This window comes from Dendrobates tinctorius, unplaced genomic scaffold, assembly GCF_039654945.1.
Source record: "Dendrobates tinctorius isolate UK_male_01 unplaced genomic scaffold, ASM3965494v1 ptg000022l, whole genome shotgun sequence".
Classification (NCBI taxonomy): Eukaryota; Metazoa; Chordata; class Amphibia; order Anura; family Dendrobatidae; genus Dendrobates; species Dendrobates tinctorius.
In genome coordinates this window covers 81405713-81421565 of record NW_027361690.1, presented here as the reverse complement: position 1 = coordinate 81421565, position 15853 = coordinate 81405713, and the positions used below count along the sequence as shown (strand labels likewise).

Here is a 15853-nt window from a genome sequence, read left to right as displayed (position 1 = left end):
TGATCGCTGCAAGAAATCTCTGGACATTTCTTTGGTCGCTGGTCTCCCGCTGGCCAGCACACATCGCTGTGTGTGACAGCGGGAGACCAGCGATCATGTGTAAAAAATAATAAAAAAAATAAAAAATATAGTTATTCTCACCTTCCGATGTCCCGTTCAGCCATCCTGACTCTCTCCACGCTCCGGTCCCAGTGATCCTTTGCACGAATGACCGCGAGACTTTGTTATCCCGCGAGACCGTGACATCTCGCAGTCATTCATGCAAAGGATCACTGGGACCGGAGCGTGGAGAGAGGCCGGAAGACTGCGCGGGACATCGGATGGTGAGAATAACTATATTTTTTATTTTGATTCTATTTTTTACAGGATGGCCAGCGATGCCGGCCGCCGGCATCGCTGTGCTGATCGCTGGTGAAGCTGTCTGTGTGACAGCTCACCAGCGATCACATAGCGACTTACTAGCGATCCTGACACCTTGATATCGGTGTCGGTATCGCTGGTAAGTCGCTTAGTGAGACGGGGCCTTTACACACAGTGAAGTGGGGGGGCACATCTCAGGAATGGAGACACAGGTACAAGAAATAAACCAGATTCAGGAGAAAAGTAGATTGACACCAGGTAAGAAATTACATATTTATGGCAAATGACAGGTCTGCAAGAGCTGCCAGGGATAATCCAGAAAGAAAAGCTCCACTAAAAATGAAGTTGCACTTCTGCTTATAAACGTTACAGCAGTGGGCTCCTCCTTCAACAGCACAACTTGTCCCAGTGTTAACCCTTTGTACTTGCTCATAAAACAGCAGCTAACATGATATGTGTGAATGCGGCCTTATCAGATCGCTAGATTAGGAATAGGGACATTACCATATCCATTCACATGTAAATTTGGCCATCTATGAAAGTCGTTTGAAGCACTCACATTATAAAGCAACCTTTCATGACTGTCAAAACAACCAAATACAAAAGTACAGCTACAATATTTATAGAGGAGAGCAGTCAAAGATCTGGCTCTGCCAAAACAGACTCAGGAAATGCTTGAAAAGAACAGCCAAGAGTAACCAGCAGCCAGCGTCTGCATCACATCCCACCGGCATGTTTAATGCCACCTCTGCCTCTTCATTTTTCCAGGTCTTTAAAACTGTCCTTTTATTTATAGGTGAAAGGTTAACCCCTGCTCCCAGATCTGAGAACATGGACCTAATTCTCTAAAAAGGTTTAAAAAAAAAAATAAAATTGTACAATAGAGAAGCACCATTCAAGTGAATACAGCAGTTACAACACCAGAAATGGGCAAGAAAGATGCAGTTTCTGGCAGAAACAAAACTAAATGGCAGAAACAAAACTACTAGTGTGGTGGGTGTATAAAGAGGTCACAATGTATAACAATAAGACCATCTAGCCATCCTGCCTTCTAATAAACAAATTTCAAAGCGCAGTTACCGTATATATGCACACACTCTGATCTGTACTTACAAAGACACATTACACACAGCAGATACAAATTACCACCAGTATTCATCTGAAGAATCAGGTATGTTTGTCAGATCCATTTGTCTTGCCGTGTTTCCCCCCTCTGTCCTGGGGTTCATCAGGGACCATTCATAAAGAGAGACCTCACTGTGTCATAGGGCCAGTGGTTTGGAGCCCAGTTTACTCCAGTCAAAAGGAGACCATGGTAAGGGATTACAAAAATGCTGCCTTTTTTCAAAAGTTTTGTATGCCGTATATATGGTATTAATATACTTTTAAGTGATCAACATTAAAAGTTATTTTTAAGGGGTTTTTTTTTTGCTTTTTGTTCTTACTCAGATCAAGAATGGACACATCTCCCTGATTTCTTGCGCACTTACAGGGACATGCGCATAGCCCCATGGAACACATACACATTATGGTGTGTGAAAATCCTGGATAGAGCACGTATGTGATTCATGGACGTGTTATCCATATGAACCCATCTTAGGATATTCTGCCAACTGTTCACATATAGATATGTTACATATGCTAAAATAAAGGAGTCTACAGACTAGATAGATTTCAGACTTTAGGGGCTGGTATAGCATTCAAAAGGCCAATTAAACTTTTTTTTGTTCATTTTTAGAGATGGACATTAAATAAGCACTTTTACTCACATGTTTAGTATAAAAAACATTTAATACGTGTAGTGTCAGTGTGTTAACATACTAGTCTACTGCATTATCTGGGATGCAGCGGCGTTCCGCTCCTCTTTTCAGCGACATCACTGCTCTTCAGACTTACTGGACTCGCTATGCGCAAGCTGGAAGTCTCTTTTACAATGCAAGTCTATGGGGTCTTGTTTAGGCGCTCCATAGACCTACAATGCAAACACCAATTACGGGTCACGTAAAGCACAGTGTGACCCAGAGAGTCTACAGAGCGTTGACGCCACTCAGAAGAGGAGCAGAACAGAGATGGATCCCAAAGTGAGCAGAGGTAGGGCAAGATATCAACACACTGACACTACAGCACATACACATATTTAAGTATAAAAAAAAACACTTTATAGGATTTGCATATGCAAAATAAACTGCACAGAGAGAGGCGAGTGTGTGTATATATATATATATCCTATTTTACGCATTATAAGACGCACTTTTTTCCCCAAAAAATTTGGAGGGGAATGGGGGTGTGTCTTATAATGCGTATATACCTTACCGGTACCGTTGTTGCAGACTGGGATGAGGGGGTGTCCGGCGCTGCTGCCCGGGGTGTCAAGCGCTATGAGGGGGGGGGGGGCTCTGCCGACAATTCAGCTCGGAGATCTCATCTCCCGAGATCTTGATGCAGAGATCTCCATCTGCACATGTGCCGCCCCCCGGCGGTTATTTTCCTGGAGTCCACCGCGCAGGAAACCACGGAGCTGCAGGGGGGCTCTGGCCTTTTATGAATTGTCGGCAGAGCTCCCTGACAGCACCACACACCCCGGTCAGCAGCGCCAGGTACCACAGTCAGCACCTCCAGGAACACCCACAGCGGCACACTGCACATCGGACAAACCCTCATCCCAGCCTGCAGTATCACCCCACTCCTGCTTCATCCAGCAGTGACCCTGGGACCACGCTCCACCGCAGCCACCTCAAAATTTGGGGTGCATATATTATATGTATGTATGTATGTATGTATATAGGGGACCTATGCCCAAGAGCTTTCCTGGTGCATATGCAAAGTAAACTGCACAGAGATAGGCGAGTGTGTTACACACGTGTGTGTGTGTATATATATATATATATATATATATATATATATATATATATATATATATATATATGTATATATATATATACACATATACACACACGTGTGTAACACACTCACCTATCTCTGTGCCGTTTACTTTGCATATGCACCAGGAAAGCTCTTGGGCATAGGTCCCCATGCCCATAGGCCTTATCCACCTGATTGGAGGCCAAAAGTGTAGCTATGGAGCCTCTGTCCAGCTGGACAATGTCAGTACACCTTTATTTTTGGCAGCATAGAATCAAATAGTTACGGTAATTACACTATTCTACACAAATGAAGTGAAAAAAAAAAAACCACAGTGTTGTATGTAGATATGGAGAATTGGCAACTGGACATGATTTTGGCGCCCTGACTCACTTGCCATAAAGTGACTTTGTAACAAAGACCCGGGACAGGGTCGAAACGTAAATATATGTCTCTCAATTCCTTGCACCTTAAAGTTTAACCCCTTAATGACAGCCAATATGTCTTTTAACTGACCTGAGGTATAAGAGAATAGCCTCTTCAGCTGACAACTTGCTGCATCAACCACGATCAGTATTTGCACCATGCAAATCTGTTTAACCCCTTAGATGCTGCTGTCAATAGTGACTACATCATATAAATGGTTAACAATGTGGGGTTTTCCTCTTTATCCCTATTGGTGCCTTCAGATCATATTTGTGTGGCCCTAATGTTTGCCATGGCAATTTACAACCAAATAGCAGCCTTAGTCTGCCGGCTGTTGTAACCTGTTCAGAAGTTAGCGGCATTTAGGTGGCAAAAATACACATTTTCATTTCTGTCATGCCACTTTGCATTAATTCCTGAAAATCACCTGAAGGGTTAATAAACTACTTGACTGCAGTTTTCAATATGTCAGGGGTGCTGTTTTTAAAATGGTATAACTTTTGGGGGTTTCCCAATATATGGGACCCCCAAATTCACTTCAAACATGGATAGGTCCCTAAAAAAATAAATTTTGTAAATTTCCTTGAAAAAAAATGAAAAATTACTGCTAACATTTTTAAACCTCCTAAAAATGCTAACAAAACGAAAGAACATTTTACAAATGGTTCTGATGTAAAGCAGACATGTGGGAAATATTATTTATTAATGTTTTGCTGTGGTATGACTATCTGGATTAAAGGGATAATCATTCAAAGTTTGAAAATTGCTTTTCTTTAACATTTTTTTCAAATTTGATATTTTTTTTTATAAATAAAACAAAACATATTGACCTAAATTTACCATCATCATAAAGTATAATGTGTCACGAAAAAAAAAACAATCTCCAAATCAATGGGATTTGTTGAAGTGTTCCAGAGTTATTACCACAAAGTGACACTTGTCAGATTTCAAAAATTTGGCTCTGTCACTAAGGGGTTCAATTACCTGTTTGCGGACTGCTTGCACATGAAAATAAAAATCTTTTTGCAATACTAAAGTGCGGTATGTGATTTCCCTTAATCTGTGAAATTCTGGCCAGTCCTCTCACTAATGTTACACTAACAAAAAGTTTGCAGCACAAAGAACGTTACCCCTTGGTAATAAATACACTGTGACATTAGACAAGAGGCACTGCCAGTGTCACCGATACCATACTGACACAGACAGATGACACCGGGGTGGGGAGGCCAATCACTACTCTACAAAATAAGAAGACAAGTATGGTAACATGCCATCTGCAATGGCACCTAATCAAATAGGAAACCGCCAGCTACATTTATTAAGGAGCCCTAGAGCTAAACACAGACTCGCAGCACAGTTATAGGGAAATATTGTAGTATTTACTCACGAAAAGAGCAAACATATATACATACAGACCGGTGCCCAGAGGGAGATCCTGCCAGCCGACCTGCAAGAAGGTCCAAGTGTTGGAAGTTGTCACCCAGGGAGGAGAGGACAGCCTTTCTCACGGTGCACTGCCGTCCCCTTTTCTCTCTCGCTCTCTGATTCCCATTTGAGGAGCAATAGCAGCTGAAGCAATGAATATTGATGGTCGGCGGTAACAGCTGAGATAGCACTGACTGACGGCTTTCATTTCACCTGCATCAGCAAAGATAGGCTGGGAAGTAGGAAGTTGTCGGCCTGAAGCATTCCTTTTGATGCGTCTACATTCTTTTAGAAAATTAACCCAAAAAAATATGATCGTTCCAAATTTTGTTTTGTGTACATATCAGTAATAGATCAATCTACAAGAAAGGTACAAAGTATAAAAAGCTGCGAAACCTAGAACTGTCTAATTGTAGTGAAAGTGTTCAGAGTCTGTGTGAAGAATCATTCCCATCATCTATAACACAAGAACTAAACAATCTTGGTATAAATGTTAAATCAAATCCTGCTTATCAGATTACTGTATATCACTGAATGTGCCAAAAATGATTTTTTATACATGGCCAGCTTTACTACCAATCTACTACCTTCCTGAACGTTGTCCCAAGTGTTGCAAATCACAAACTAGAACCACAAAGAATATTATTACATGGGACAAATATTCCAACATAGCGTAGTAAAGACCAGCAAAGAGGAGGAGAGTCGGCCAAATATGAGGCAGATTTTTTTTTTGTTCAATTTATGTTGGGCGAAATATGCTGTTTTTCTGCAGGTGTTCGCAACAAAATACACTAAAGTCATCTGCAGAATTTATTGTAGTTCTACATTTTGGATACAGTTCCCCCTTAATGCATTTTTTGTGTGTGCGTGCAGCAATTTTAATACAGAAAGACCACAATTCTGCACATAAAAACACAATTATTTACATTTCCCTTTCAAGCTCTCCATAGAATTCTATGGGGAAATAAAAACATACCAAATACCAAAATGTGTCCAAAGGGTCTTTTCAGAGCCAGTGTCACCAACCAGTACACCCAGGCAAATGCCGGGGCCCTGGACGAACAGGGGGCCCCACTCGCCGTCAGGGACATTGGCACACAATGGGGCCTAAGCGTTAGGGTAGTGATGCCAGCGCTGGCACCGCGCCCCTTAAATACTCACTTCTCCCTGGTCTCAGCTGTTCTGGTCTCTTCAGCATATTCTGACTTTGTGATGTCTCAGGGCAGAGGGCGTGATGACGTCACTACAGAGCGGCCTCTGTGCAGTGCAGAGAGTCAAGACTATTCCGAAGAGACTGGAGCAGTGGGGAAATGGGGAGAGGTAAGTGTTTTATTTTTTTATGTATGGAGAATTATTTGGGACCATTACATACTATATGGAGCAATATATGGGGTTATTATATAGTGTATGGGACCATTATATACTGTATGGAGCAGTATATGGGGCCCATTATTTTGTATGGAGCAATATATGGGGCCAATATATAGAATTTGGGACCATTATATACTATATAGAGCAGTATATGGGGCCCATTATTCTGTATGCAGCAAGATATGGGGTCATTATATAGTGTATGGGACCATTATATACTGTATGGAGCAGTATATGGGGCCCATTATTCTGTATGGAGCAAGATATGGGGCCCATTATTCTGTATGGAGCAAGATATGGGGCCCATTATTCTGTATGGAGCAAGATATGGGGCCCATTGTTCTGTATGGAGCAAGATATGGGGCCCATTGTTCTGTATGGAGCAAGATATGGGGCCCATTGTTCTGTATGGAGCAAGATATGGGGCCCATTATTCTGTATGGAGCAAGATATGGGGCCCATTATTCTGTATGGAGCAAGATATGGGGCCCATTATTCTGTATGGAGCAAGATATGGGGCCCATTATTCTGTATGGAGCAATATATGGGACCGATTTTTCTGTATGGAGCAATAATACTGTACGGAGGACTATGTGGTGCCCATTATACTGTACAGAAGACCATGTGGTGCCATTATACTGTATGGAGGACTATGTAGTGTCCATTATACTGTACAGAGGTCTATGTAGTGTCCATTATACTGTACGGAGGACGACGTACTGTCCATTAAGATAAGATAATCCTTTAATCGTCCCACCATGGGGAAATTCAGAGCATTACAGCAGAAAGGCAGGAACAAGTACAGATACAGATGCATAAAGGCATTACATTGACAGTAGGTAGGTACATATACGGAAAAAAAAATATATATATATAACCGGACTATCACAACTTTGGATCTATCAGTTCACTGTTTCGGTCGTTCTCCATTTTGGACAGTGCTGGTTATACAGCCTAACTGCAGCATGAAAAAAGGACTTTCGATAGTGCTCCCTCTCACATTTAGGATGAAGTAGCCGGTCACTGACAGTACTGCACATCTTTGCCACGGTCTCATGCATGGGATGGGAATCATTCTGCACCATGTAGCTCACCTTGGCCAGTATCCTCCTGTCGCCTAATTCCTGAACTGGATCAAGGGGGCATCCCAGGACAGAGCTGGCCCTTCTAATCAGTTTGTCCAGCCTATTCCTGTCCCTGGTTGATATGCCACTACCCCAGCACGCTACACCAAAGAAGATGACTGATGCCACAACAGAGTTGAAGAAGGATGCAAGGAGTGCCCCCCTAACTCCGAAGGCTCTCAGCCTTCTGAGCAGATAAAGCCTACTGTGGCCCTTCCTGTACACTGCATCCAAGTGATGGGCCCAGTCAAGCTTATTATTGAGGATCACACCAAGGTACTTATAGGTGTCGGCTATCTCAATGTCATTTCCCTGAATGTTCACCACTACTGGTGGATTTTTTCCCTTGCGAAAGTCCACCACCAATTCCTTGGTCTTCCCGAAATTAATCCTAAGGTGGTTCCTCTATTATACTGTACGGAGGACTATGTGGTACCCATTATACAAATCTTTGGCACTGTACTATACCTATATTTCTATGAATCATGATACATGTTAAAGGGGCCCACGAAAACTGCGTCTTTTAATGCGGAATGGTCATTAATTTTTAGGAAAACATATGTTTGCTTGAACTATAAAATGTAGTGGATGTTTCACACCAAAAAAAAAAAAAAAAGCATGGCAGAATTTGAGTTTTCACCTTGAGGGAAGGTACCTTAAAAGTGAAAATATAAAGAACTGTGCGACCTGAAATAAAAAGGTCATTTTGGGTATGTGCGTACAACATCTTTTCAGAATGATTCTATCTGAAATCAACCTGAAAAGGCATTTAAAAAAATGCTAAAAAGAATAAAAATATGCACTGCAATGTCAAAACAACTTGCTGTGCATACGACCAGTCGTTTTGAGGTTCTTTTAAAGGGAATCTGTCACCTATTTTTTCGCATATAAGATGCGGCCACCGCCATCAGGGACTTATCTACAGCAGTCTATAATGCTGTAGATAAGCCCCTGACGTAACCTGAAAGGTAAGAAAAATGAGTTATATTATACTCACCCGTGGGGCAGTCCGGTCCGATGGGTGTCACGGTCCGGGGCCTCCCATCTTCTAGCGATGATGTCCTCCTCTATACGTCTGCCGCGGCTCCGGCGCAGGCGTACTGCTCTGCCCTGTTGAGGGCAGAGAAGAGTACTGCAGTGCGCAGGCTCCGAGAAAGGTCAGAGAGGTCCGGCGCCTGCGCACTGCAGTACTCTGCTCTGCCCTCAGAGCAGAGCAGTACGCCTTTGCCGGAGCCGCGACGGGAAGGAAGAGAGCGTAATCGCTAGAAGATGGGAGGCGCCGGACCCGGACCGCGACACCCATCGGACCGGACCGCCCCCCAGGTGAGTATAATCCATCTCGTTTTTCTTATCTTTCAGGTTACATTGGGGGCTTGTCTACAGCATTATAGAATACTGTAGATAAGCCCCAGATGACGGTGGCCGCATCTTATATGCGAAAAAATTGGTGACAGATTCAGTTTAACAGCCATGAAGCAGGTAAAAGACACTCACTAGTTTTTATACACACAATTAAAAAAATGCAGCCTGATAGCATCATATATATTTCTAGGAGGATGTCATACTCAGGTCAGGGAACCCATGGCCAGTCCGTGCATTGGGTCCTTGTTCGGGCAGAGATCCACAGACGTCTGCATGAGCCCTAAGACATGTGGTAATGCAAGGATAAAAAAAAAAAAAAGGGTCCTTCATATATCTACAGGAATACAGCTATACCTAAGGAGTCCACTGACACATTCCACAATTGTTTTTACACAAACCTGGGATTCTGTTATTTTTAGTCATGTGAAGAATTAGTAAATTGGTCCTTGCTCTCACAAAGAATAACGAACTATACATAAGACTGCTGAAAAGATTGATAAAAGTGTGTATTTACATATTTTTACTTTTTTCTGCCCACTACAGAGATTGTAGCATGGCAGTGATTCAGATGAATGACCATCCATGTAATACAATGGAGAATGGAGTCCACCAAACAGAACCCGCTAATACAGGGAGCACTCCAATCTTGCTCATAGTAGGGAAAACCTATATGATTTTCATATATCCTAAAAAAAGAATATGGACTTTTTTTGTGTTCATGGGACAACTCCTGTGCACCCTACTGGACCAGATTCATTATTGTCTTTGCATCTGTTTGTTGTAGAGTTTTGGCATTCATGCCCTTACTATTGTGCCATATTCATCTCTCCATTTGCACCTTTTTTGAAGATTTATCAATTGCGACTTTGTTAAACATCCCAAAATGTGTGGCATATTTACACCATTCCCCTCTGGAGTGAATATATGTGCAATTATTACGTTATTTTGAGAAATGTACACGTTTTTTGTGCTAAAATGTAAAAAGGATGAGGACAAGATTATAAGCCATTTTTAACTTTGCATAAAAACTCATGAACCACATACGCCATTTGGAAGAAATTGTTGCAAAAAACAACAATTACAAGGCAAATAAGAAAAAAAAAATAAAACATGAATCTGGGCTATAGTGTTCGAAGAAAACCAGCTTTGCTGCATTTGCAAAGACGGTGAGGTCATCAGCAATTTTAGAACGTCAGAATAAAATCCATACATAGAGTGCAATGACATTTAAGAATTACGTGCCTTGAACACTTGGAGAAAGTAACATAGTCAAGATCACCAGAGGTCAAACACTTCTCAGTCAGACCACATTGCAGCTGGTGTTTTCTTCAAAGTAATATAACCCTGATAGCCCCAAAAGGAAGCCATATCCAAGCCACACAAGACAAAGAAGTGGTATAACTCCCCACTGTAAATACCTTGTGTCCCCAATAATGTGCTACACCAATGAACATTCACAACTGCAACAACAAAGAAGACTCATCAGCACTGTAGGATAACAGTCCCCGTGTGTCCTGACCGAGGAGGAATCCCATGTATTCCAGGCTATGAGAGTTTTCACACTTGCCATGTGGACTGTTAATAGTGGAATCTTATCTAGAAACACACTGGCTAAAGGGCCCGTTACACATCGCGATATCGCTAGCAATATCGCTATAACGTCACTGGTTTTGTGACATAGCAGCGATATAGCTAGCGATATCGCTATGTGTGATACTTACCTCCGACCGGCTCCCCCGCTGTCAATCGCTGATCGCGCGAGAACGGACTGGGCCATTTCTCGTCGGGCGCTTCCTGCTGGGCTTCCTGAGGCGTCGACGAGCGACGCATGGACGCGGGCGGGACGACGTCAGGATCGCCTCATCTGACAGGTAAGTAGCGACCCCCGACCACTGCTATGTCGCTGGTGAGATCTGCCTGTGTGGCAGCTCACTAGCGACCACTTAGCGACATATCGTTGTCGGGATCGCTGGTGCATCGCTAAGTGTAACGGTAACCTTAGGATACATTCACATTGAATGTAATTAAATGTGATTCGTGATTTTATCAATATACTGATTTTTAAAGGGGTTTATCATTAGAGATTAGAAAAACCTGATTTTGATATTGCAGCACATTCAAGTGAATGGGACTGCGCAGAGATACCAGCCCCTACACCAACACAATGATTACATTTTTTATAATCCCAGAGAGCTGCTTTTTATTACCAATGACAAGTATTCGCCCTGTTCCTGCCCTATAAGCATTCTACAGCGTTCTAGGAGACAGTCTGCTTGGGCCTTACATGACATTCTTACTTCTAGGATCTGCCATACATCTCACCTTTGAGATCCCCAGCCCTCATTCTTCCTGCTGAAGTGCACTGCATCAAATCAAAGAATGGATGGAAAGGTGACTACACTTTCAAAGCGCTCCCCATTCTCTTCTATGGGAATCATGGAAACAGCATGCTTGCTTATCTCTTATAGCAGTGGACATGTGTGGACCCTCTCCATTATAGGTTATTCCAATCTTGTCAGTTCCTGAGCACACCACTCCCCAGCCTCCTGGCTCCATGATTGATAGTCCATTCATGAGCACACCACTCCCCAGCCTCCTGGCTCCATGATTGATAGTCCATTCATGAGCACTCCACTCCCCAACCTCTGGGCTCCATGACTGATAAGGAGCAGGCACTTCTGTTTGATTGACAGTCTGAAGCTGTAGGATGGTCATGACACGGGCCACAACTGTGAGCTCCTGATCGTGCTATACAGGGCAGCTTTGACCCTGTAGCATCCAAACCGCAGCGACACTGAAGACATTCCTCCAGTGTTCTCAGCCAGCTTCACAGTAACATAGTTATTAAGATTGAAGGAAGACTAAGTCCATCTAGTTCAACCCATATCCTATCCTAACATGTTGATCCAGAGGAAGGCAAAAAAAACCCATGTGGTAAACAGTAAGCTTCACATTGGGGAAAAAAATTCCTTCCCGACTCCACATACAGCAATCAGACTAGCTCCCTGGATCAACGCAATATCAAGGAGACTAGTGTTTATAACCTGTAATATTATACTTTTCAAGAAAGGCATCCAGTCCCTTCTTAAACTTTAGTAGGGAATAACTCATTACAACCTCATGTGGCAGAGAGTTCCATAGTCTCACTGCTCTTACAGTAAAGAATCCACGTCTGATTATGCTTAAACCTTCTTTCCTCCAGACGTAGAGGATGCCCCCTTGTTCCCGTCACAGGTCTAAGAGTAAAAAGATCATTAGAAAGGTCTTTGTACTGTCCCCGCATATATTTATACATTGTAATAAGATCACCCCGAAGCCTTCGATTTTCCAAACTAAAATAACCCCAAGTGTAATAACCTGTATTGGTATTGCAGACCCTCTAGTTCCCTAATAACCTTGGTCGCTCTTCTCTGCACCCGCTCCAGTTCAGCTATGTCTTTCTTATACACTGGAGACCAGAACTGTACACAGTATTCTAAGTGTGGTCGCACTATTGACTTCTATAGAGGTAAAATTTATGTTCTCCTCATGAGCATCTATGCCTCTTTTAATGCATCCCATTATTTTATTTGCCTTTGCAGCAGCTGCCTGACACTGGCCACTAAATGTGAGTTTGTCGTCCACCCATACACCCAGGTCTTTTTTAGTGACAGTTTTGCCCAGTGCTTTATAATTAAGCACATAATTATACATCTTGTTTGTTCTACCCAAGTGCATAACCTTCCATTTATCCCCAATAAAGCTCATTTGCCATTTATCAGCCCAAGCTTCTAGTTTACATAAATCCTCCTGTAATATAAAATTGTCCTCCTCTATATTGATTACCCTGCAGAGTTTAGTGTCATCTGCAAATATTGAAATTCAACTCTCTATGCCCCCTACAAGGTCATTAATATGTTAAAAAGAAGCGGACCCAATACTGACCCCTGTGGTACCCCACTGATAACCGTGACCCAGTCTGAGTGTGCTCCATTAATAACCACCCTTTGTTTCCTATCCCTGAGCCAGCTTCTTAACCCACTTACACATATTTTCCCCTATCCCCATTGTTCTCATTTTATATATCAACCTTTCGTGTGGCACTGTATCAAAAGCTTTTGAAAATCCATGTACACCACGTCCACTGCATTCCCTTGGTCCAGTCCGGAACTTACCTCTTCATAAAAGCGTATCAGATTAGTCTGACAGGAACGATCCCTCGTAAACCCATGTTGATATTGGGTCATGAGGTTATTCTTCTCCAGATACTCCAGTATAGTATCTCTTAGAAAATCCTCCAGGATTTAACACAAAGTTGAGGTTAAACTTACTGGCCTATAATTTCCAAGTTCAGTTTTGGTCCCCTTTTTGAATATTGGCACCACATTCGCTATACGCCAGTCCTGTGGTACAGACTGTCACACTTACTGCCGCCGCTGGCTCCGCTCCTGCAGCCTCTGCCTCCGCTCTGGTGCCCGCGCCGCCCGCGACACCCTGGCGTGCTCACTGCTCCCAGCGCGTGTCTTCCTGCTTCCTATCCCGCTGTCAGCCTCTGTGCTCCGTCGGGTGCGCATGCGCATCTCGCACCATAGACTACAGCACAGGCTGAACAGCTCTATCACATTTCCTCCGTTACTCTGGAGGACCCTGACCTGGAAGTCCTGCTTCACACCCTATATACCTATATAAGGTAGCTTCGCCCCCTGCTCGCTGCCTGTTTATCAATTGTGTTCCACGACTGATTTCGGGTCCACTCTCTCCTGCTTACCCCTTCGTATTCTGCCTAGCGCCCTGCCTTGTGCCTATTGTCCTGTCTTTGTCTCTCCTGGTGACTTCCTTTGTATTTCCTTCCAGAGTCTGCTGTTCCAGTCTGTTCCTGTCTTCACCCGTGTGTGCCATCCCTAACCGTTCCTGCCTGCTCCTGTGCCTCCTGCCCTTCTCTCCGTTCAGTCCTGCAGCAGTCTCCCTTGTGGTTTCCAGTTTCCTCCTGTCGGTCTTCTTACCCGTAGTCCATCTCGCTCCCGTTCTGTGAGAGCTTCTGCAGCCCCCGCACCGGAACCCATGCAAGTGGATGGACTCAAGCCAGTGGAGCAGCGCTGGAGAGATAGGGTTGCACAGGGCCTCTGCTTCTATTGTGGGAGTCCATCCCACTTCCTGCCCTGTGCGGCTGGGAAACGCCTCCGCCTAGGACAAGTAAGAGAGGTCTCCCTAGGTACCTGTGAGTCCTCTCTACCCTTGACCCTTTCCGTCCTTTTGCACCTAGGTTCTAAACGTTTTTCTGAGTGGGCTTATGTAGATTCTGGTGTGGCCGGAAACTTTATTCAGTTCGAGGCGGTTAAGAGACTTCGGATCCCTGTCAGATCCCTGGAGACCCCTCGGGAGATTGCTTCAGTCGACGGCCAACCCTTGCGGGGGTCCGTTACACTGGTCACCGAAGAGGTGGAACTTCAGACTGGAGCCTTACACCGGGAGAGGATAGTCTTCTACGTGCTGTCTTCGTTATCCCATACCATCCTTTTGGGCCTTCCGTGGCTAAGAACACACAAGCCTACCCTAGACTGGCGCTCCGGTGACGTTCTGCGTTGGGGCCAGTCTTGCCACAATAAGTGTTTGCTCACCGTCCAGCCTAGAAATTCCTCGTGTTCAACGTTGGCGTCTACAGATTTACCTTCTGCTTACTGGGCCTTTTTGGATGTCTTTAACAAGAAGGAGGCAGAGAGCCTACCTCCGCATCGCCCATGATTGTGCCATCGACCTCGTCCCCGGTGCCACTCCACCCCGAGGTCGGATCTATCCGCTGTCACCCTCCGAGACTCCGGCCATGACCGAACACGTCCAAGAGAATCTGGTGAGAGGCTTCATTCGCAAGTCGTCCAAACCCGCAGGAGCCGGTTTCTTTTTCGTCAAGAAGGATGGGTCACTCCGTCCCTGCATTGACTACAGAGGTCTCAATGATATCTCCATTAAAAACAAATATCCCCTTCCTCTCATTCCGGAGCTGTTTGACCGTTTACGGGGAGCACGGATCTTCGGGGGGGGGGCCTATAATCTGATCCGTAACCGCTCTGGTGATGAGTGGAAGACCGCTTTCAACACCCTATGAGTATCGGTCATGCCCTTCGGCTTGTGCAATGCCCCCGCATTGTTCCAGGAGTTTGTCAATGACATATTCCGAGAGCTACTCTACTCCTGCGTAGTGGTGTACTTGGATGACATCCTGGTATTTCCCCGGATCTGACTACGCACAGCAGAGACGTCTGCCAAGTCTTACTACATCTGAGGGAGCATCATCTTTATGCCAAGCTTGAAAAATGCGCCTTCGAACAGTCATCCCAGCCGTTCTTGGGTTACATCATTTCCGATTCTGGCTTATGCATGGACCTGGGAAAAAAAGTGTCCGCCGTACTCAACTGACCGCGTCCCCAGGGAGTTAAGGCGATCCAGCGGTTCCTGGGTTTCGCTAATTATTACCTACAGTTTATTCCACACTTTTCCTCTTTGACCGCGCCTATCTCCGTTTTGATCCGAAAGGGAGCCAACCCTCACCTCTGGTCTCCTGAAGCCGAGAACACCTTCCGAACCTTGAGGCAAGCCTTTGCTATGGCTCCCGTACTCCACCGTCCTGAAGCTAACAAGCCATTCACCCTTGAGGTAGATGCCTCCGCCACCGGAGCCGGTGCAGTCCTTTCTCAAAGATCCTCCTCCGGACGGTGGGTCACCTGCGGCTTCTTCTCTAAAACATTCTCCCCCCTCGGAGAGAAACTATGCCATCGGTGACAGAGAGCTGCTCGCCATCAAGTTAGCTTTGGAGGAGTGGCGGTATCTTCTGGAAGGAGCTGTACATCCGCTCAAGATCTACACAGACCACCTAGCATACATCCAGTCAGCACAAAGGCTTAACCCCCAGCAGGCCAGGTGGTCGTTGTTCTTTACCTGGTTCGACT

At 44.5% G+C, this 15853-nt stretch overlaps 1 protein-coding gene across 10 annotated transcripts in view; it reads right to left on the bottom strand.

Annotated features, from left to right (window-relative positions):
* Positions 1-15853, bottom strand: part of MEF2A (myocyte enhancer factor 2A) — a 206480-nt gene that overhangs the window by 153670 nt on the left and 36957 nt on the right. Inside the window, exon 1 of one of the 10 annotated variants that reach the window (XM_073568784.1) lies at positions 5061-5183. The exons of 7 other annotated variants lie outside the window; for them this stretch is intronic. The gene's annotated coding sequence lies outside the window, so the exon portion shown is untranslated. Of the gene's footprint in view, positions 1-5060; positions 5184-15853 lie in introns of those variants that run through there. 2 more of the 10 variants (XM_073568785.1, XM_073568786.1) reach the window with 2 other exon arrangements.